This window comes from Camarhynchus parvulus, chromosome 1, assembly GCF_901933205.1.
Source record: "Camarhynchus parvulus chromosome 1, STF_HiC, whole genome shotgun sequence".
Lineage (NCBI taxonomy): Eukaryota > Metazoa > Chordata > Aves > Passeriformes > Thraupidae > Camarhynchus > Camarhynchus parvulus.
In genome coordinates this window covers 17,193,795-17,218,364 of record NC_044571.1, presented here as the reverse complement: position 1 = coordinate 17,218,364, position 24,570 = coordinate 17,193,795, and positions in this window count along the sequence as shown.

The window sequence follows — 24,570 nt, the reverse complement described above, 5'->3', positions numbered from 1 at the left end:
GAAAAACTCATGGCCTTAAGCTATATTTAAAAATAAAATAAGGCTAATTAAAACATTTCTGGCTCACAGTCTAAAATTATCCCATGGAATTCGGAGGTCTAAAAATACAAGCTACTTGCTGTGTAAATATATTAATTTCTGTAGTGTGGCACAGTGAGAGCTGCTTTTCCTGCAACAGCCTGAGTTGTCAGTGTGCTGGCAAGCAGAGGAACTGCTACTATGCAACAAGAAATTGGGAATTATGTAAAAATGAAAAATTATGGAATTATATTACTTTACCTGCAGTGATAAGATATGAAAATACAGTGAACACTCATGTGACTGTAATACAGCAGCTCATGAGAGAGCCAACTTCAATCTGAGAAATAGTAATACATTCCTCAGGACAAAATGATCTTGGAAAAGAAACCATGAGCTGAAAGAGTCTTGTGAGTTTGCAGGCTATCTCACAGAGAAATGAAAGCCATTATCCTGAAAATATTCATGAACTTGCTGAGCTTTACATATGAGAGCCTTCCTATATTAATCTTTTCTCTGAACTTATTTAGCAGAGTGATACATTTTCAGCCAGGAGCGTGTTGAACTATTCATTTTAAATACACAGTCTGATTAATTTAATCTTCCTTTTGTGAATCAGCCATAAACGGATCCTGATTTGTGAGAGAAATTGCTGTCCTGAAGAGTAAGCAAAAATTTAGAACAGTTTTCTGGCTAATGGCCTATTTCCAAACCACTTGCTTCAGGAGCCTCCTTTTTGTGGGTTGTTACTGATTACATGCACCTGCATATACCAACCTCATTTCCTGAAGGGTGACTGAGATATTGGGGTGAGAAAGCAAGGAGCAGTGAGTGCTCTTGCTCACTCAGCAGCACTGGTAGGAAAAGCTGCTGCTCCTCTCAGTGGCTGGCAGAAAAGGAGGCAGCAGCCAGACAAGGCAGTTCTGGAGACAGAGGTGACAGCCAGAGCATTGCCATGCTACAGCTCCGGCTGGAGCCCTCAACACAGAGGGATGGGGGGAGAAAATGACAACATTGGATGTCCCTGAAGCAGCCAGGGCAGTGTCCCACATGTTCAGAGGGCTGTGTGTGGGAGCTGTGCTTTCACACTGCTTTGGGTGGAAGTTTGTTAATTAATTTGAAATTAACTAATTTGAAATGGAAACTTTTGATTGTGTCGTGCGTAAGTAATGCCCTTGCACTCCCCCACCAGCAGTGGCAGTAGGCAGCTTTAAAGCCAAATAGGCAAAATAGAGTGTTGGCAGAGCAAACTGGTGTTTGTGGCAGACAGCAATCATGCTGCCACCTCTTCCCAAGTACTGCTATTTGAGCAAGGCTCCCTCTCTGTATCCCCTTTTCTCAGATGGGTCTGTCTCTCCCCACTGCAGATCACTACTGTCTGTGAGTGATCACAAGCTGTTCCCTCCCCACACTCCAGAAGCTCTCTGGACTGTCAGAGTTTTAGTCCCAACTTCTTGAGAAACTGAAAAAAAACAATACCATGACCATAAACCACTGAGTAAATCACTTGAATGTCCCAAGAATCACTTAATTTTCACAAGAAAACAGTTGTTCTACTGAGAAAACCCTCCTGGTGAGCCTACTTGATGCTGAGTCCAAATTACATAAATATGACAAGTTTTGTATAATTTAGATAAAGCACATGAGTTAAAGTCCCTTGACCAATTGAATGTCTGGTGTTTATTTCTATTTCATTAACAAATTTGTCTGTTGTCTAGGAGAATCAATAAGCAATTTGAGAGCAGAGAGCTCATTACACTCATTAAACTTGGTATGATTTGCGACGAGGAACAAGGCTTCCATTTATCAGAAGCCAGCTGAAAGAAAGCCAGAGCATTCAGAAATATTATTCAAAATGTCCCAGACCTTTAACAACTTCTTAGAGAGCAAAGAAAGAAAGTTTTTTGAGAGGCTGTCACCGTGTGAACCTCTAGTTAAAGAGCACATGGCAGAGTTCCAGGTATTGAAGTGCCCAAGTTCAGCCCTGAACACACTAACTCTGAACCAAGCTGATGCTTTCTGATGTCTAAGAAACATCTACAATCTTCACTGAACTAAGACTAGCTGTTCTACAAGAATCCATTCTTGGCTAGAAGCATGGATTTATGGCTTATTATTGTTCATGGCTCCATAAGGATCCACATCAACTGCACGGACTGGGGCTCACTAAACCATTTGTTTTGGAACAGGATTTTTGCAAATCTTTGAATTATTTGAACTGATTGATATATCTTTAAATACTCCTTTCTTATCAGCAAGGCCAACTGCTGACTGTAAATATTATGACTACATTATTTTAATTCAGGGAAGATTTTAGCTGCCTTCAGAAATATTGCGCCTCTTTCTGCTCCATCTCTTTTCTTTAAGAAAGCAATGGACACTCACTGAATAGTTACTGTTTAAATAAGTTGCTTTACTCCCACAAGACCAAAACACTGCAGGTACCTGGTAGCAGAGAAACAAGATATCACACCTACAGGTATTTATTTCCTGCTATGACTTGGTTACAGGCCTTATGATTGAGTTCTTTACTGATTCTGCAGACATGCACAGCACTGTCTCCCTTTGCACCTTGGATAACCCATTCCTAAGGTGCAGAAGTCTTCCTGGGGTTCTGTTTCCCCTTTTTCTTTTCTCTGTAAGGCTTATGCTGTTTGTAGTGCATGATAAAGACAGGCTTTCCCCTTCAGAAGTGATTAAGCTCTTCAATCACTCTCTACAGTAAAACAGGTCCTAAGGCAAAGGGTTTATTTATGTGTGTGTCCTCATCTCTGCTTTCTCTCATCATGCAGAGTCCTAAGTGTCTCATCCTAATTAACACTTTGCTGTGAGCAAACTGTTGCCATCCACAGCAATTGTGTCTGTCCATAATCTACAGTCAGAGGACACAAGCTGACTCAAAAAACCCTTGTGAGTTTGCTTTGCCTGTACCTCATTGCCTTCTTTGTACGTCAAATATTACCCCAAGTGCGAGTGAGATCTGAGGGGAGAGTCACTGTCATCTGAATAATATTCCCAGTATTCATGCACATGCTGGGAATCTCCAGTGCAGCACTCCTCCCTCTCCCCAAGCCATCAGAGCAGAGCTGCCAGGGGTTTGGGTCAGCAGGACCCTGCAGAGCCCCAGAAGGGAATAAGAAGGCTGTTCTGGCTAAGGACATCTCGCATTTGAGAAATATTTCACCCTGAGAAGTCCTCAGGATTTTTTCCATTTTCACCTCTGAGGTCAAATGGGTCAACAATGGAGCTCACAAGATGGAGGGAGAACCTGGGTCCCACCAAAAATCCACCAAAGGGGCTTATATGCACAGGGGGTTCAAGGGTTTCAAACAGCCTCACCCAGCACTCTGCTGAACACAAGACTGCCTCAAGCCCCAGCAATGTCTGGATAAGAGAAAAGCATTCTACCCTTAAACTTACCACATTTGATCTATACTTCACCTTCAAATATAACATCCAATGTTAACAGGATGAAAAGCTTAAAACAACAGGGAGAAAATTGCCACTATGAGACCAAAACACTCCTAAAACTTGCCCCTTGCAACACCTGAACATTTCTCCCTGAGACTGTTTTTCTGGTTTAGCTGCGATTTGTGAGATAGAAATCACCGGCTGTATTTCAGCAAAGATGTCAATAAAGCCTCCAAAGTACTCCGGGCCTATGAAGAAATACATTTTGATTCTAAAAGAAATATCCCTCTATGTCTTTTGGAAGATCACCTCAGTGTTTCATCAGAAAAAAACAAGTCTAAATAAGTGCAATTATTCTTCAGCAGATAATGAGGAAAATCTTCCTTGCCAGTACAAACTGAAAAGCTCAGTGTAAAGAATGAGACTGAGTGGGCTGGAGCAGTTAGAAAAGGTGGCTTTTAGTGGAAGGTCAAAGTGTAGGGAGTGGATCACTTCAAGATGTTTCTCCATCTCAGCAATGCCTGTCATGGACATGTGCAGTGACCACCCACAGAACTGAAGCAGCTGAACCTTTGCACAGCTTAAGAGCAAACCCAGCAGTGAGAGCAGTGCTGAATCCAGCTCTGCATTTTGTGCTTATTTTATGGTACTTTACAGAGTCTTCCCAAAGAACTCTGCTTTCAATAGGAAGGATTTGTTGCAATGTATTATCTTGCTGCCATGCATTAGGGTGATTTTGATCGAAGAAGATCTGACTCATAACTTCACACTACAGGAATAGGCTGGAGTTTACTGGAACTGAACAATATCAATAAACAGCAACAGTCATGGCTCTGTGGTTTGGCTCATTTAGCATGCTGGCTTTATTAATCTGGCATAGTTGACATTATGCAGCATGCAAGGGCAATTTGGTAGAATTTGTCAGGTTTTAAAGAAATACTTTCCAAAAACCCCAAGAATAAGAAGATTATAAATATTTCCTACATAAACAGTGGTGATTTTTTTCACTAATGGACCTCCAGAACTCTGGCAAGCTGCAGAAATCAGAGTTCCACTAGCAGACCTACTAGGTTTAATTGTGATTTTAACACATTCCTGTTCTGACAGAAAATCTGAATTTTCCCACTCTGACAAAATTATTTCTTTCAATTTTTACTGAAGAAATGCCAATTTTCTCCCTCTCAGTAAAAACCCTAGTTTTCAGGGTGAGATGGAGCCAAAACATCAATGGAAAGCTATGGCACAGAGCACTTCTCACATCACAAGAACTCTTGAGCAGCCAAAGCAAAAGGAGAAGAGTTGGTCAAGGAGGGAGAGGATTTTTCTGCATGTTTCCACAAAAAAAGCAGTTGCACTAAAGGGTGGATTCACTAACCACAGTACATCACTAAATTTTTATTTACCCAGGCAATCAGGTTTTCCATCTACAAAGAAGTAAAATATTACTGCACAGGTGAGGTAGGCTTCACACTAAAATGGTGACAGACCTTGGAGAACCTCCAGATGTGAATGACAAATACAAAATGAGCTTTTACAAAGAGGGCACTGCAAAAGGTGTGAGGCTGGCAATAAGGGTGTGCAGAGCAGAAGCACAACCACCAGGAGATGATTGTTTCACAGATGCACCAAAAAGAGAAGACAAGAAAGCAAACCCTTCCTCAGAGCCACACAAAGGCAGCCAGTGTACAGGATCCATCATTCTTCTTTTTCAGAAAATTCTCCTGGTCAGACCTGCCTGACCTTGCTTAAACTGCGACAATAGGTTTAAATTTGGCTTTATGCTAAACAATTTCATTATCTTATCACGTTTTGTTTCTTTATCGGTTGTTTGCTATATTTTTTTAATATTTCTCTGCAAATAGGTGAAAAAAGGAACCAGGACAGTATTGTGGTTTTGCAGAGCAGCTGTTCACATGCCATGGCCTTGCCCTCATCTCCACAGTCAGGGGCAGAGTGGGTGACCTCCTGATTGGGCCGAGCAGGAGAGCCTGGAGGCACAGGGGTCAGGGAGAGCTGCACAGTCTGAGCAGCATGTCACAGGGGAGAGACTGTCCCCACATCAGAGGGTGGGCTGCACACACATTTCTGGCCATTGTTATGGGGGTCCCAGCCCCATGGCTGCAATACGAGTGCAAGGTCTGGTGATGAAGTAAACAGAGCACAAGGAAGGGATGATCAGCATTCAGGCTGCATCCCTGAGAGCCTGCTGAGGGGCCACTCAGATGGAGGTGCTGGTCCTCACCCTTGCAGTCGGAGCCAGAAGGACACATCTGCCTCCTGAGTGCCTGAAGCAGTGGAGATCTCACTTGGGTCCTCTGCTCTTGCTGAGTGGCACTGCTTGGTCCAACAACTCACAAATGCAATGGGACTTGATGCTAAACCCAGGGTCTTCCATCTCACACCCTGTGAGACCCACTGCTTCCTGGATTTCGCTCTGCTCAAGCTGCTTTCAAGCCCACTGGCACTACTTGGCACTTGGGAAATTAATTTCAAAGCAGAACTGTTCCTGTCAGCAACACCGCTGGCTCAGCCAGAAGCAGATATCATCAGTGCGTGATGAGTGCTCATCATGGCCATCTAGGACTACCCAAAATATAACCAATGTACACTTTTCTCATGTATAACAATCTACACAATGTGAGATAGAGTCAAATCCAGCACAGGGGATAGTCCCCACTCCAGCAGGAAGGGGGACCAGATGCCATCCAGAGAGCCCTGGCAAGCTGCAGATCTGATTTCATGAGCATAGAAACTCTGCTGCTCTGTGGAATCAGTGGGCTGATGGGAGAGGCCTCCAGTTGTTGTCATTATGGTGCAAGAGTTCTATTGTCATTACATTGTAAGGGTTCCATATTGCTAGAGTTTTGTACCTCCTTGATGTTTCTTGTAGGCAGCTCCTCCAGGCACTGACTCTTCCTTGTCCTCCAGCAGCCAACTCCATTTCCCCTCAGCCAACCAATCCACTCTTTTATAACACTCTTCTGATTGGCTACAGCTGTGCCCTGTTAACATCAGGCCTGCTCCTAGTCTCTAGTAATTGGCTCAGCTGCAACTCTTTAGGAGGTGAGATTACATTCTATACTACCTTATTTACTTATATTGTATCCCCCTACATCTAGTCAGTCAGGGTTGCTACAGATGGGGGAAGAGACACAGAGAGCAGGGCAGGAGCAGCACTCTGCAGGGGTTACACCAGGGGCCAGCAGCCCCAGATAGACATTCCAGATGATAGGGATCTCAGGAGATCTCCATTCATGAGGCTTCCGAAGGGATTTGTACCATGGGGAAATCAAGTGTGTTGTCACAGTACCACACAACAAGCTGAGATGGGAATAAAGCAACTGGTTAGATGTCTGTGGAGAGGGTAGCCTGGAAACAACATTCACTCAGGGACTAGACATGCATGGACTGACCAGCTCTGCTGACATCCAATCTCACAGCCTATCCACAGAGCATCCTTCTATGTAAACATAGTGAAAGGTCTGCTGCTGAGAAAATATGCCCATAAACTTACTTTGATCTAAAGTTGAAATACTTGTGCAAAATTGCTGTCTGGGGTCCCAGTGTAAGTGCTTATCAGCATAATGTGAGCCAACACTGAGAAAGTTATTCTGTCATAATCTCAGAGAAAATAAAATACATGAGAAATATGCTTTGGTGATATGCCTTACAAACAAGCAGTGAGAAATATCTCAGTTAGGTTTCCTGGATTACCTGCTAAACAAGAGTCATCAAAGACTAAGAATCCACAGAGCACTTGTTCTGTTGAATGTTAATGCCCCTAAAATTCCCTGAAAGCAGATAAATAACAAGATATATCACTTGCTATTTTTTATCCAACAGCACAAGAGACGTAACAGCTGCTTTGGTAAATGAATTGAGAATTTCACTTAAGCAGAACTTCCTTGAGCATGTTAGTGCTCTCCATTCATTTTTAAGAGCCTCTCACAGCATCCCTCATGCCCCTGTGACAGCCCTCCATCTCCTCTAAAAAGGACTCTCAGAAGTTCCTTAGTGATTGGGTTGAGACAGCAAGGTCAGGATACTGGGAGCAAAAGCTTGGAGCCAGTCTGAACTGGAAACTGCATTATCATATCTTGCACTTGTTTCATTGGAACTCATCAAATGAGATGGAGATCTCTAAAGAAAAGAATTTGCATTGGTGGCAAGAGGAGACTTTAATAAAAAGACAGAGAGAGACATAGTAAGTAGACATAGTAAGTAAAGGAATCAAAAAGGAAAATCAGAGTTCAATATTGGTTTTGACCGAGGGTTTTGGTGGAGGTACCAGACCTGCTCTCCAATGTGAGAGATTTGGAATCCACTACTGGATCTTGAACATTTTCATTAAAAGCCTGAGCCTCCAACAATCCTTTTCTGAGTTCTGTGACCACGACAGCATTGCAGCTTGAAGCATAAAATCTCTTTGCTGTGTTATTTTGGCAGAGAAATGCAGACTTTGCACACCCATGAAATTCAACCGGTGTGATAGCTTTGGGCATTTGTTTGCCTTTCAGCACACAAAGCCCTTTTATTCTGATAGCTGTCATTAGCTGCTGTTATGCCTTTTCTCCCCTTTATCTGACTGTATTTTAAAGTATATTTCTATGTTTGCTCCTGTTTCCACAGTCATTACTTGGTTCATTTTACTAATATAAATCTATAAGTTTTGTCCAACAGAAACATTTGAAATGTGGCTCTGGTTAGTATGTATCTGTTTTCTCAAAGCAGTAAAGATCTAAAACTCTTACATAGAACATCTGTGTGTGTTAGACAATCCTTGGTTTGGACAATGCTTTGAACATGCTCAATTTACATTTTATTTCATAGACTTGCTCATGCCTGGAAAAGAAATAACCTGATAAATTATTTGCAGTTGCTGCCAGCTTAAGCAATGTCTGAAATGCTTTGTTGACTAGTGGAACTTTTCAGATTATTTTTGGTGCTGTGACATACTGCTGTACATAACCCAGACTGGAAAATAACTGACAGCCTCTGGCATCTTGGAGATAAGCAGTATCAGCTGCCATAGGGTAGTGGACTGTGTCTCATGAGTAAAACAGACTCTAGCAATAGCTTTGGGAGAGAAAACCTGATTTTTTTCTAACAATTGTGTTGTTAACACATTTCTATTTTATTTTGATTCAGCCTTTAGATGATTATTTTCATCTTTTTTGCTACTGATTTTTTTCCTTTGGTATGCTGGGCATCATCATCCAGTCTATTTGGAAGCATGACTGAAAAGTAAGGTGACCAGGAACAAAAGGGACTTCAAATACATGAAGCAATTTTGTGGGTCTAGTGTCTCTTCCCTCCCTCCAACCCCTTGGCAAGAGGAGGAATTATCTCCCTCTCCAGCTGCTGAGAGAGACCATGGCACTGTGTCAGCCCAGGGCCACTGTGCAAGAGCTGAGCAGGCCGCAGGGGGGGAATCTCCCACCGTGGACATGAGGAGCCATTGTAGGATTTACCCTCACCCTGCAGGAGCAGCAAAGGGGCTGCAGCCAGAGGGGAGGGCACAATGAACCAACCTGAGACTGCCAGGGATGCTCAGTGTCCAGAGCTGCCTTTGGTGCTCTGAGCTGTTTAGCAAGGAGCTGCAAAACAAGGAGCCCACTGTCTGGCTGAGAAAATGTGCCAGCAAAACTGGAAGCAAATTAACCACACCTTTCAGAGCAGACTGTGTCCGCTGTGTTGCTGATAATAATGACACATCAGATGAGATGTCTTAGCACAGGAGGAAGATGAGAATGGGCATCTGCACCCTCTTAAATTATTTTCTCATCCTGTTCTCCTTTAGTACACCCATGTCTATGCACTGTTGCTGTGTACTTGGCCCAGGGGAAGCCTTTGGATGCTTTAAGTCACAAAAGCATTACAGACACAGTCGCATGTAAGTCTGTCAGAGGGTAAAAGCAATCACAGGCATCCACTGGCTTCAAACTGTTAATTTAGGGATAGGAAATCAGTTGCAATAAAACCTTTCCAGAGATGTCAGCTATGTGTGATAAACACACATACACCTATATATGTATTTGTATATATCTATCTATATCTATATCTATATCTATATCTATATCTATATCTATATCTATATCTATATCTATATCTATATCTATATCTATCTATATCTATATCTATATCTATATCTATATCTATATCTATATCATCTTTGAGGGCCAATCATGGCACTGTCTCATTAGAATTTTTTTTCCAAATCTGAAACTAAAACAAGCAGAAAAGCATGGCCAGTGCAGTGAGTATCTATCTTTATGCTACATAAACATGCAAAAGCCCTGTCAGAACAAAGCCTCGTGGGTTGAAGCTCATTTGACACATGCTCCTGGTCCTTAAGTAAGAAGTTGGTCAGATGTTATTCCAAGAGTATGACAGTTTCAGTGTTCACACTCTTAAAAACTTTTTTTCTTTTCCTGTTGTGGGATGCTCTCTCTCACAGCAATCAGTGCATGAGTTGTCTCCTGAGCACATCCCTTTTGGAATGTTCTGCACCCACAAGCGGCCCCTCAGCCCAATGCAGATGAACCAGAGTAGCAGCCACAAGCTCCCTGCACACCTTGTAAGGTGCCAGGCTGTAGAGGTGGGTGCATTTCTCAGGCATTTACACATCAGGCACATCCAACCCAGGGCTCAGTGACAACGTGGGCCCAGTAAGAGAGTGAGATTTGGCACAGAGACACCTTCTCATAATCACATGTCACCTCCAAGAAAGATCTGGGCATAATGCATCCTTTATTCAGACAAACTGAACATTTTCCCTACTCTATCTTTTATCTTTTTAGGTCTCAGGGAAGACGTGCTTGTGTCATTCCCTGTCTTGAGTATGTTTTGTATTTTAAGCTCACTTTTAAACCCAAAGGAGACTGAAAGTTGAGCATATTCATAAAGGCTTCCTTGAATTATAACATCTTTGGGGAACTCTTTTTGATTTTTTGGAAGACAAGAAGTTTGTCTCTCGTGGCATGCTGAGAACAACTTGAGATCACATCAGTAAGAGCACAGTGAAGAGGCTGTAAAGACTGAGATAACTCTGGTTTTGAGCTAATAATATTACTCTGACACAGTACATGTAATTGTCTCTGGGGGGATGTTTTAATTAAAAGGGGAAAAATAAGTTTCTTCTCAACTACAGCTTCCTTCTAGCTCTCATCAAATAAAATGTAGATGATGCAGGATAATCATTCTCATTAGTCCTACTGGTTTGTGCTCAAAGCATTTGTGATAACATCTTGCTTTACTCTTTGTCTTTTTATTACCTGTAGGATACTGTAGAATATCAGGCTGATGCTGAACTGCATCAGTGCAGGCAGCCTGGGGGGCTCATATCTTACTCTATGTTTTAACATCTTATCAATCTTTAAATTTAACACACTGATTTATGTGCTGGCATTATGATGAGCTCCCTTGGTTACTGAACTGTCTTATTTGGATGCACAAGGTCAGCAGCAGCTTCTGCAGATCAATTCTCTCTGGTCCCTGCCAGAAGCTGATAGGAGGCAATTTTGTGATTTTCTGGAAAATAAGCTGAAGATTTTCTTTAGGGCAAAAAAAAGGTGTTGTACACAAAAGAGGGAAATAGTGTGAATAGTGGAGAATGGGATAAGGAAATGAAAATGAAGGCAGAATTTCATGGTCCTGAATATTCAGAATAATCATATTTCATCCTCCAAGAATATAATTCCAGATAAAAGCATGAGATTAATGTCTCCAGCTTTCCAGATCAGGAGTTCTGGAAAGAAAATAATGAGACAGAAAATATTTTACATTTATATGAAAGAGTTCTGGCAAATGATACTTGTGATTTCTTAGCGTCCCCAAGCAAAGGAAACAGGTGATAAAGTAGTCAGTGAAGAAAGATACGTTTCTTTTTTCTATCTTCAGTGTTTGCAGTTCCAAATCCATCCTACTGTTTTATTGCTTCCTTGCATCAGTATAGTCACTGCTTGAACAGAAAGGTATTTTACAAAATTTTCTAATTTTCTGTAAGATTTTTTTTTTAATTTAAAAATTGTTCAGATATTCCTAACTGTTTTCAATTCCATTTTTCTTCTGCTGGTGTATTCTGATACTCCAGGATTTCCTTTAGAGTTGCAATGAGGAATTACAGTAAAATCATTGAAACATCTTGTTAATTGCTGTCTGGAGGCTGATCAGGGGTTGTGACTTGGCAAATTTTATTGGAAAGTACTTTGTCACAATCTGACAAGATAAATTAATTAGTGTAAACTCCACTGTGCATTCATTAATGCCACTGTACCTCAGACCTTTGACATAGCTGGTGCTACATAATTTACACATTTGGCAAGGAGCACAGTGAGACCAGTGTTTATTTCCATTGAGCATTCACTTCCTAAACACACGTGCCTTTTAAAAAAGAGATTAACTGACTCTTTAATATTGTTAAGGTGATGCATCCCTAGTTGCAGACCTTTTTGGTCTGTCTGCAGAACCACAGCCTAAAGATTATTGCGCAAAAATATTTTCTTTCTGGCGGTTTAAAGTTTTCAGGTGCTTTACAGCCTCTCACTGTCACTGAATTAGAGCACTGCTAGTTTTCCTTGCTAGCCATGTGTCCTTGCTGTGTAAATGTGAAAGGCTACAGATAGGCAAGCAGAGTCTGTGGCAGGTGATTTTACGATGCAGATGAACTAAGAATATTTTCATGTCAGAAATATGGAGCTGTTGAGAGCATTAGGGATGGTTGTAGTGATGAACTCCAATCTGGAAGAGACTGTGTGGAAATAAGGTTTTGTGTGTGAATAAAAGGGACTGAAGCCATAGGAAGCAATAACTACAATTCCTCTAATACTCCTCTGATGAAATCATCTATGATATCACGTGGTCTAGGAGGAGAAGTACTGAATACAGCCCAGCTCACACTGCATGGTGTAGAGGCACACAGAGGTCTTGATGCTGATTTTTCTGGAGTCAGTAAATAAATTTTTGCTAACTTTAGTTGGTTAGAAAATCTTTTTTTTCTCTTTTCTACAAAGAATGGATGTAGTAATTACCAACTTGCATAAAAATCAAAGTCCTAACAAGAACTTCTGTTCCTATTTTGTTCTCTGTACATTTTGGTTTTAGGATCTAAGGCATAACCAGAAATTGGCCCTTCACCACAATGACAGCAGCAGTCACTATTATCTCCTCATTATTAGGGACCTGTATTTCAGACACCCACAAAAATATCAATTCCCTAAAAATTCCTTTTATCTTGGTATTATGCCACTGGCAGCAAGAAGAATAATCTATACCTGAAATAAAATTGCAGTGGGTTTTCTTCCCTGGTTGCCAATACATGGGTGAGTCAGAAGCAATACAAGAGTTGTGGGCCATAATCACCTAGGCTGTTTTCCCTCTTCATTCAGGCAAAAAGAAGAGTGTGGGTGTCTCTTTCCTGATCTTGCCTTTTAGTCACCCCACTCCTGAGAGCAGCTTCTCCCCACTCACTCCTGGGGTGGCTGCACAGCCCATGACTGGTGGAGGGGCCACTGCAGCACAGGCACAAAGTGGTCCTGGTTTGGGATCCTACAGAAATTCGGGTCCTCAAAGCTGAGAGGTCAAATCTTTACCTTATTCTGCTGGTAAAATTTTGTATCATTTTAACCTTTTTTTTTACTTGTCTCAGCAGATGATCATTGTAATGCAGCAGCACAGAACAGATACAGTCACTTGCAGTTCTCAGAAAAATCACTAACTGCAAGCCTCCCTTCTGTATTCCCTGTTTACTTGTCTCACCCACCTCTTAATTTGTATGTGATGCTCATATTTTTAATATAAAAGGTGCTCTGAGTCAATGCAAGGACTTGAATCAGTTCAGCACAAATGGGAATGAAACAGAGAACCCCACTGTGATACAGATAAATGGTTCCAGAAATGTACCAGAAAATGAAAAGCAGAAACTGTGTGCATATCACATATGATTACCCCAGCACTTGCAAAACAGCTTTTGAAAGATTGGAAGGTAATATTTCTGTGAAGAATAGGAAAACAAGAAAAAAGCAGGAGAAAATCCCCTTCCTCAAAGAGCATAATGGTGAGTATCTGTCACAGGAGCTGGAAAGTGCTATATTGCAGTAAGCATGCACCAGGTAAAAGGAAAGATGCTCCTAATAAAAGCTCAAGATATACTCTTAACAAAGCTAGTGGTAAGTTTTCAGTGTTTCTAACAAACCAAAAGTCTAAGTGAAACTGAGCTCAAAACAGGGAGTTCAGGTCAAGAGGTATGTAGCATGTAACACAAGGCTTGGTATTTGCTGCTTTCACAACAGTGTAAAGGCAAAAGAAAGCAAGTGTGGTAGAAGATGCAATGCCTTTTATTGCTTAACTGTTGCACTTTTGGACAGCTGATGGGCCCAGAAATCTTGTCTTGGAGGTTTTTTTGTAGTTTTTCTGGGTTTGGTTTGTGCTCTGGTTTGCTCGTTGGTTAGGGTTTGGGGTTGGATTTTTTTTTTGCAATATAAGAAATTCAAAGCTCAGTCTGGGCAAAGCACAATTGCTGGAGTTTCATACAATTGTATTAATCCATTCAACAGTTTGAGAGGAAAAGAGCAGTTATTCCAGTGGAGCAGAGTTAGATGAGGAGAAAAGAAACAAGGTATAAGGTCACTGGTCTCTGTGGGACTGAGATAGGTAATCAGGACCTGCAGAAAGCAGGTGACCTCATGGTGACTGAGCTTCTTTGCTGATAAGTTTGACTTCCCACTTTGTACTCCCTGAAGACCATAGAGGAGAGGAGGTTTAGATACAAAAAGGAACAAGCTAATTGCACAAACCACAGTAATTTCTGAAGTATAAGTGCACTAAAGGAGATCTGTCATATGATAGGAATAGCTGGTAAAACAGTGACTCATGGATAGGTGACTTTTAAGTACCCCTAACTGAGCATTTAGGTGTGCATTTTCTTAATAATATTAGTGCTTAAAAAGGCTGTGAATCATCCAAATGAATTTCAGAGATGTGTGGAAAGTGACCATCCATTGACACCAGCTGAAGTAAGTGTGGATCTCTGAAAAGGTGACTGGCTGCCTACATCTTTGCCAGAACTAAATAAAATATAAAGCACTGGCTCCCTATCCAAGTTTTTAGACATCTGAAGACCTACCAATACCTGCCTTTTCCCCAGTCTAAGCCATACATGTGCAAGAGGATGTGCTCTGCTGAATCTAGGCCAGAATATCTAGAACTGCTCTTTATCCTCAGACATTTGCCAAACCTCTGTCATCTCTTCCACTCCATTTCCGTGCTAACTAAAAATGTTTTATTTTGCTTTGGGATTTTTACCTATTTTAAACAGAAGGAAGAGTATGCTGAATTTAGTAGATATGTGCTTAGGATACTCTATTTGTATTGGCAGTGGCTATTACAGCTGTGTCTATCAAACATGATGTGCTACTATAATTTAATGGAAAATATTTTAAAATTTGTTATTTGCATGTTGGAAAGATTTTGTTTGATTGTTTTTTCTAAATGACAGGTTACAGTCCAAATCAAACTGAAGGGCATCGTCACACCCATGTGCTATTTTGATTTCACATAAGGATGCAGCCCTTTGCATTGGTCCAGTTGGGTAACTGATGATTGTCAATAATATTGAGAGCTTCATCCAATGCTAAAAGTAAAATCCCATATATTAAAAAAGAAGAAAAATAATTCTGATTCTGCACAGAGAATGAACAAATTACTTCCTAAATGAAATTAACTCTGAACCATCCCATCCTCTTGCAAAGTATTTTGGGTATATTTTAACTTTGCACTATCACTATTGAAGTGATAATTAACTGAACAGACTACCAGAAAAAAAACCATATTCGCCCTAATGCACAAGGCTGTAAACAAATGCTGTCAATGAACAGGCACATTTAAAACACACCTGTCTTTCCATTCCACTAAGATGCATGATATACCACATACTTAGCAATAAAACACAGTTAGTCCTTACTTTGCACAACTTTGCAAAGTATCTTGTTAAAGACAACAATGTTTCCTATTGAAACATAGCGTTTCTAACCATTTCACCACTATCATAAGGCAGAAACATCTATCAAGATTATCCTGGCAATCAAAAATGCCTAAGCAAATTGCAAACCTAAGTACTGAAGAAAATTATTGAACTGATTAATTCTGTAAAGTTGAGTAAACATCCAATAGACTTGTCTCACCTAGAATTTAAAATTAAATTCTTCACAAAAATAAACAATATACATAGGAGAAGATGACAGAAACCTAGACTAAGTTAAAAGATACAAAAAGTTGAAGTATTATGAACTATGGCATATAGTAAGCAAGAACAATCTGTCTGAATCCACTAAATCCTTCTTATCTCTGATTTCCAGTGAAAGAGTGCCAAGGTAGGTTGTAAATTTCTTATATAGAGGGATCATCCCAATAATTCCATCTGTATTTTAAAGCATGCTGAAATAGCTGTCACTCTATGGCTTTTGAATCCTTTGTGCATACACACAGAACAGGGACAAAAGCTGTCTTCCTTTGCTGTTATATCACACAAAACCTGCATTCCCACTTTCCCCACTCTCCAGTCCCCTGCCGTTCTCAGTGGAGCTCTGAGGGCAAGACAAATAACAGAAGGAAAATGCTAAAATAATTATTTTAATGGCCAGAAAATAAGAAAATTTGGCTGAAATCTTTAAAACTCTGAGACAGATATCAAAGTCACAAACAGGCTTTCCACTCTGCCCTTGCATTAAAGACAGAGCAGAACCCACTTATCACCAAATTAGATCATTGGCTTTAGAGGCTCTTTCTCAAGGATGAGCTTGTCCTTGGCTACTTCCTGGACACCTAAACCTTCTTGCTTTCATATCAGTGAGACTACTGAAAGTTTTGGCTGGTGTTTGAACCAGGAAACAGCATTTAGACCACTTAATTCAATATGGTTGCAGATTAATGAACACAGCCATGACATGATGCATTTAATTTTATTTTGAACATGTAGATTTTTTTCTCATGTTTAAATATTTCAATTTTTAACTTGAATTTTATGTATATAGTAAGAGATATCCTAGGATTTCATTGCAGTGATTTTGGTTATGCAAATTTTCTGGCACTGAAGATGGAGCCCAAAACTGCAGCTTGACTAGAAGCCAAGGAAAGGTGGAAATGTGTTAAAGTGAGTTATTTTCAGGGCTAATGTTGCTTTCTTTTGGTGCCAGCCCCCTAGCAAGCCTGAGAATCCAGTCCAAAGTGTCAGTCCCAGGCTGCCCTCTCTCCAGGAACTGTAGAGCAGATGTAAGGGCTGATATCCAATGCAAAGGACCTGCCAGTGAAATACTGAGTTTTGACCCAAGAAACTGGAAAAATTGCACTTTTTGGCACCCAAAGAACTAATTTTTTCCATTTGCCAACAATCAGTTGGTTTTACATGCAAAGTATGATTCAAAGGTGCCTCACATGACACCAGCTGGCCAGAGCAGCTTTCCCTGCAGTGCCTGTTACCTCAACATTTTGCAACAGCACTTCAATTGGGGTTCACTGGGCTTTTACAATGAGTGCAGAGCCATCTGTCTGTGGCTCAGGATCAAAGAAGAAAACAGAAAAGTAAATCAGATCAAAGAGTTCAAACCTGAAGCCAAGTTTAACAGAACTGGAATGTAGAACTCTTTCCTTTAAACATCCTATCAATCCTTTTGTCCCATACACAAAACATTTGCTGAATTTGCAGTAGCTCCTGCAACTCTCTTCCAAAAACACATTGCCAAGTAGTTTCCATTTCCAAGTAATTCTCTCTTTCATGCACTCCAAAGAATTAGAGAAACACACACAATCATTTTAAAGAACAATAAATTAAGTGAAAACTGTCAACTTTACTGTGTAATTGCATTGAGTCCATGCAATTACGTGCAAGAATAATTTAATTCCTTTTACTGATTCATTCCAGAGTTAGAATTACACAGTATTAAGGCTAATCTTTCATACTTAGAATAATTAATTGGTCTCAATATATTTGTTTGGGGGATGACTTAGGCAGGAAAGCACAAATTGCTCAGTGGTGAGGGGGTGTACATTTTCCCTAAGCAGTAAGTGATGATGTGAGGCTTTATACAAGATCACCACCACACTAAATCAGCCCTGGAGCACCTTTATGGCATTCCAGGGTGATCCCCATGCTTTTTTGGTCAATGCTTTTTTGTGTGGCTGCCAGAGGATTGGATTCTCTGTGCTTGTACCTTCATTCAGTAGAAATAGAAGAAAGGGGAGTTTGGTCCTTTTCTGGAACAGGTCCACATTCTTCCTTCCATCAGTCCTGTGGGTACTTCCAGGATGTTTTCCTGCTCAGTTGTGGATGGATGTTCATTCCTATGTAATAGTGCAAGGAAAAGAGTGTGGAAAGGCATGGTTTTCCATCTGCACACTGATATAATCAATTGCAGTCTTTGTGGACCTGGGAGAAACATTTAAGCACAAAGATTGTCCTTTCCAGCTCACACAGCTTGGATTGTGTATCAGGCAAGGGCCAGCCACCACCACACAGCTCCAAAGGAAAGAAGGGCCACTGAAAGAGCTTCCTCAGACTCTTCCTCAGAATTTGATTTTTGCATCAATAGACACAAACTTACCTAATAGATTCCTAGTTTCTCAAAAAAAAACCAAAAAAACAAAAAAAGAACAACAAAAAAACCAAGGGTCATTTGAAGGAACAAACTGGGCTAATGAAAAGAAGGGAAATAAAAGTAATTTGCTACTTGATGTTAAAAATAATGTTTAATTTTTGAGAGCAATCATGTGTGTGACTGAGCAATCCAAAAAACCCTGGGTATATCCCTCATATAACCCCAATAGAATGGAGGAGCAAAACAAACTTAGATTAATCAATAGGATAGGAACAGATTATTGTATGTACTTACATAGTCCCACACTTTCTAAGAAAAAAGAAGAGTCCACAAAGAAAAAGAAAATCCAAACAGAAGTTAGGCTTTGCTTGCATCAGAAGTGTCATGTGTGGGATATGTTGCATATGCATCACACTGATGTATTTCTGCTTAAAGCCTAATACAGGCTACTGCTGTATGTGCAAATTTCCAAAAGTCCCTCTGAAGTCTTCACATCCTCATCTATTGGCCTCATTTTATTTTTCAATGCAAGGTTGTCTTTTCCTCCTGACAAGGTCATTTTTTTTTCTTTTTTTAACTTCTGTTTTTCATTTCTCAGAAAGTTTTGTTTGAATATTCATATTTCTTCTCAAAGGAATGGACAAAAGTGAATAGCAGTGTAGTGGCTGTTTAAAGACAAGGACCCAAGGAGGAGGATCAGGAGGCACAGGCAGAAAAGAGGCCTTGCAGTGTGCAGACAACTTTGAGAGACATTTTGATCAACTTTCAGTCAGGAGAATATATCAGCTTTGTATTTCTACATCACGAAGGTCAGAACAATAGCAAGAAGCTTTTCTTTCAAGAAAACAAAACTCCACACATTAATCATTCACAAGTATGGGAGTGATCAGCTGAAGAAAGTGAACACATAAGAAATTAAGCAAGAAGTGCATGAAACTTATTTTCCCCACATTTTATCAAATTTTCAAGGCACTCTTGCGACAGGAATGACATTTTAGGCAGTCACTTCTTCTGGAAATGTTAAATTTATGTTTGACTTCTCCGAGGCCTGATTCCTTTTTCATGTATTTGAGCTACAAAAGCTAGCAGCCTAATGTCCAAAGTACCTTGGGGCATCATTGCCTTTCCTGTGGGCCAGTGCATTAGAAGTGCTGCAGGGTTAGTGGGACATCAGAAGGGGAGGATTTTCTGTGTCACTTTTACAAAGCCCTGAGTCCAGTGCAGCATTGTGGTGAGACCTGCAGAGCCAGACCCCTGGGAAAGCAGGTGGGGAGGTCCCAGGTCCTGCAGAGAGGAGGAGGCTGCAGCTTGCAGCAGTACAGACATCTCTGTTCTCAGATCTGCTGCCAGACAGCCAGCAAGGGACAGGGGTCATGTATTAGTAGGCCAAAGATGCATCTGTTATGGATTCCATCTGTTGATTTTCATTCACAAATAACTCCCCTCTGTCCAGCCCATCAGTCCTACTCCTCTGGTCACCCCTTCTCACCTCCAAGACCAGAGTACCTTTCCCCAACTTGCCCACCCTATGCAGCGAGGTTGTACCTGCTGGAAAAAGTGTCTGAACAGTGCCTTGCAGAGCAGCAGAGAAGCTGAGTGTCTGTTGAAGGCTCCTGCCTCTGCTGAGCATACAGCTTACAACATCACTGTGCCTTCACCCTTATTTATCCCTCAACCCACACCTCTGAAGTAAAATGAGTTGTCTTTGTTCCTGCTGGGACAGCAGATGGGAGAGGGAGACACTCCGTGGTCAGGTACTTTTCTGTGCCTGTTCCTTTACCTCCACCTGTGCCCTCAGTCTCTTATTTTCTTCCTCCTCTCAGAAAGGGCTGGGCACAGATAGAGTTTTAGGACAGTTATTGCCTTAAAGCCTGACATAATTAAAATCTCTTTCATTACCATCACTGATAGGAGAGGCTCATTACAATGAACAGAATAGATACCTTTAGCCCTTACAATAAGAATAAAAGATAACTGCCCATGACCACATGTGTCACATAATATTAACAGAATGTACAATTCAGTAATGAGAGTAAATACAGTTTTTAATGGCACTCAGGTACTGGTATAATTTAACATTCAGGTATTGCACAGGATTCTCTAAACCACCTTTGCTTAGTGCACTCCTCCCTGCACGTGGAGCTCCCACTTCTCCAGCAGCAGGGCTCAGGTGCAGAGCAGATGTCCAGTGATGGGAGCGGGTTCCCATAGACAACAACCTCACTGTGCTTCTGCATTTAAGACTATTAAACCACCAAAAGCCTTCTTGGGAAGTTGGTTAGTTCCCAGAAGCTGCAGTAATGGCCCAAAAAGTATTGCGACAATTTTCTGCCTCTAAACCTGTCTCATCTTGGCAGGGACAGAAAGGAGCCTGCTGTGCCTGTGCTTTGGCTCCTGCACACAGCGGGGAGCTGGCAAGCCCTGCCCCAAAGCTGCTTGCACTGTGATGACACTGTGCCAGCAGTTCTGCCCTGGGTGATGCCATCTGATGTTTGCAGCTCTGGGTGCTGCTCAGCCCTTGCTGGCACATCCTTCTGCAGGACCAAATCCACCACAACAGCTCGGGTGCCACAGGACATGGCTCCCACCATTCCCATGGCAGCCTTTCCCATCAGCCACATCCATCCCCCTTCTGACCTCTCAGCCTTCCAAAAAAGGATGTGCCAGGTTAGCTCTGGCAAAAGGGTAGCTCTTGTGGGAGTCAGGGGGAACAGGAGGAGCTGCTTTCCCCCTGGAATTGCTCTCTGTCCCACTCAGAGCACACTCAGAAGCTGCTGAGGGACTGCAGCATCATCCAGGCTGCCAAGTGCAGCACTGGTTGGATCTCCTCCTGGGGACACTGCTCAGTGCCACAGGAGCAGGGGCCCTCAGCAAGGAGCTCAGGAGCTCCTTGTTCTCTTCCAATTCCTGTTCTTTTGATTGTCTTCAAGAAAGAATTAATATTCAGCCAGGAAATCAAATTATCATCCATTTTTCTGCTGCAAATCACAGGGCCTCCACTACATGCCTGCTCTGTTTCAGAGATAATTTCATGACCTTTGCCATCTGGAGACAGCATGGGTGTTAAGGAGTAATAAGGTAAGGACCAGAAACAAATAGAAATAATTGACACGGGATTGTGCCTGACAAAATTTTACTGACGGATGTGACCAGTGTTTCAGTTGGTGCCATGAAGTCTTTGTCCTCTGCTCTTTGTCACATATCATGGAAAATTGTTCCCTGTGGTCAGCTACTCCCTCTCAGTAGCTCTTCTGAAGAACCTCACCACGTCACATAGCTGGCATCATATCTTTCCTTATCATTGCTCATGAAGGCCACAATATCTCAAAAAGGACATTGAAGAATGAGGAAATATGCAGAGAGGAGCAGCAAGTTTGATCATTGCTCTGGAAAGAAAACAGGACCATATGGAAAGAGACTAATAGGTAAATATAGGTAAGTAGGTAAATATATAGCAGAGAGTAATTTAAAAAGGAATGGGAGATATGGGTGGAAAAGGAATAATTGAGACCTGAGAGCCATCCAATGAAAGCATCACATCACAGACAGATTTGAAACTGTCATAAGGTCAAATTATCCAATAGAATTAAATTTGTGAGCTCATTGCTGCAAAAATTATGGAAACAATATGTAAAAAAATTAGACTAATTCATAGAAGAAAGAGGCTTCATAATAAAAAACTCACACCTTCAGACTGAGAAGGCCCTAACAGCAGGCTGTGTATAAGAGATCCTACCAGGGCAGCATTGTTGGTGAGGATGGAACTGGGAAGCCCTATAAATATGATTGCTTGGCAAAAGATTTTGAGAATATAGAAACTATAAGCAAGATTGAAATGAAGGCAACCTTTGAGATCTCCTAGCTAATGAACAACAGGAAAACAATGGTGCGGCTGAGCAGGTAATCCCCTTCTTGATGAATAAATACCCTCTCCAAGCAAGCAGGTCCAAGGGTCAGAAGCAGACCCTGCCTGCTCAGTAGGAGAGGCCTAAAGAGTAGTTTTTAGGGTTTAAAGTGTAACACAGTATGGTAATGTAGTGATTCCTATAGGCTGTATGTAAATGCTATAAGATTTGTATCTTGTACTACATTGGTTAGTGAGAATCAGAATATTCAACACAGAAGATGATTTAATCTATTGTAATGGGAACTTCTCTCTCTTGCTCTCTTTTTCCTGCTCTTCTTCGCTCTCTCTCTCTTCTCCTCTCGGCCCTGCTCTGAGCTGTGGCTGGCAGCTCCCAGCAGGGCCCTGCACCCACGCCCTTGTAATAAACTCAAGTCCACAACCTAGCCTCAGAGATCTCTCGTCTCCGTCCATCCCAACCGTGCAGGAGACCATCAGCCGCTCCTACACAGCATGAATGCAGACTGGCTCTATGTACCCAGTTACTGCCCGAGCACTTTTCATCTTGCCTGATGGTGACTGCAGGGAGGCACAGAGGATTCTGGGCCACATGGGACCTGTAAACCCTTTGGCACATGTCATCAGTACAGCTCTAGACTGGCCAGAGGCAGCTGGAGCAGAGTGACTGCCATGGGGCTGAGCTGTGCACATGATGAGAGCACCCAGCCTAGAGGCAGCACAGTGGGCAAGGTGATGGTGACACTTCAGCACACGAGACCTCCACACTTCTCAGAGCTGGGGAAGATTTTCTTTACTTCTGATTCAGGACTGAGCACTGACAACACAGCTGAACCCTGTATGACCCAGCAGTACAGTTTGTGTGATGTCATTTATAATGCAATGACAGCTCTTTATCACTTCATGTATTCCAGTCCACTCTGGTGTAGTTCAAAACCAAATACAGCAAAATGTTCAGTGTAAGGGAGACATGCAATTGAGATGTGTGGAGCAAAAATACATCCTTCTTGCCTCCTTGCAAGAGGTAAGAAAATGTCAAGGTCCTTCATTAGGCAGGAATTAAAATGTAGTTTTCGTAGTAGAGCAGGAAAACAGCATATTATTGAACCACTGTAAGGCAGGTGAGGTAATCATTATCTGATTCTATTATGTTGCCTTCTCCCAAAATTAAAGTGACTTCCCTATAACTTAGAATGGCTTCTGAAAGTGTTTCCTGACTGTGCCTCCTAATGATGCAGGGGATGGTGTTTCTCTTCACTCTTGCTTTGCTCTGTAGTGAAGCATGGCAGATAAGAAAATTAGCAAGCTGTTCTCATTAGCCATTTTGGACTGTGTATCCCACCCTCACAACAGACAACTGCCAGGTAGGCTGGGAAATGTAATCAGCTTTGAGCCCATTATGAACAGGTTTGATGAATTGTTACTTCACAAATTATGTCTGCCTGACAAAGTACCTGGCATGGGTGCATTCCTGTCAAGTGGCAGCTTTGCTGGGTAAGGAATTTAAGGCTGGTTTCAGGAAGAACTCTGCCGCGAACATTTTCTTTTGGCACCCCTGGGAATTATCCCAGTTTGGAGTGTTTTACAAAGCTAAGAAATCCCCTAAATGCTCATTTCTGGAACAGTGCTGCAGCTTTCTGTGGAAGGCAGGCTCTGAACACTAAAAAAATTGCACATCTACACTTGCACAGCCCTTCCCTTCCCATGCTGTGCTGTGCACTGCTGACTGGTGGATAGCCTTTGTGCCTCTCCAGGGAGCTGTGTTTCCCCACAGGGCAGCACAGCCACTCATCTCAGCTGCAGCATGCTGTGACCCAAACTGCAGCTCCTGCTCTCCAGAAATAGCATCCTGCCTCTGGGAGAGGTCAGCCATGGCTGACTGCTTTATGTCAGCTGTATCTGCTGTGGAGGTTTCCAAACATGCTCTGCCTGATTGCTCATTGCCTTTCTCCTCTTCAGGAATCATCTCTCAAGAGGCTCTGCATTACCTCCCCACATGGCTGGAGACAGCATCCACACAGAGATGTGCCCCTGCACACTTCTAACCCTGGGGAATCCTGTATGTGGGTGAAGTTCCTATAAATCACCCATGGGGAAGTTCTTAGACATCCCCCTGCTCCAGATTTGTGGCTCGAGGCCTTTAGAAACTTGGCCTTTGGGATACATCACTGTGATGATACAGGCAATGTCTAAGAGGGCTCTTAAGAATGTAAATGCACCCAGACTGAGAGCAAGGGTCATCTCATCTTACAGCACAGCTTCTTCTGAAGCATTCTTAAGAATAGAGTGTAAAAACCAATCCTCTGCCCTTACAATTCCTCCCAGCCTCTAGAAACCAACATTTTAAGGAGTTCTTGAGGTTGCACTCTCATCACTGTATGTAATAGCTCTTTTCTCTGTGAGCTTACCCAAGTCCCTTCAAATTCATTTTTCTTTTTGGATAAATGCACTAATCTTTTGACAGTGAGGTTTGGGGTTTTGAGGGTTTTTTTCTCTCATTTTTTATTTTGTTTTGGCATGTGTTACAATAAACAGCCAAGACATGAGAGTGGCAGGTTACACCAGAGGACTGGAGCTCAGCTGCAGACCTCCAGGAACATTTCTGCCCAGACATGTCCTCTCTCCCCGCCTCCTGAGCTCATCTCCTGATCAAACCCAGTGCTCTGCTGTGGTAGCCAACCACTCCTGGTC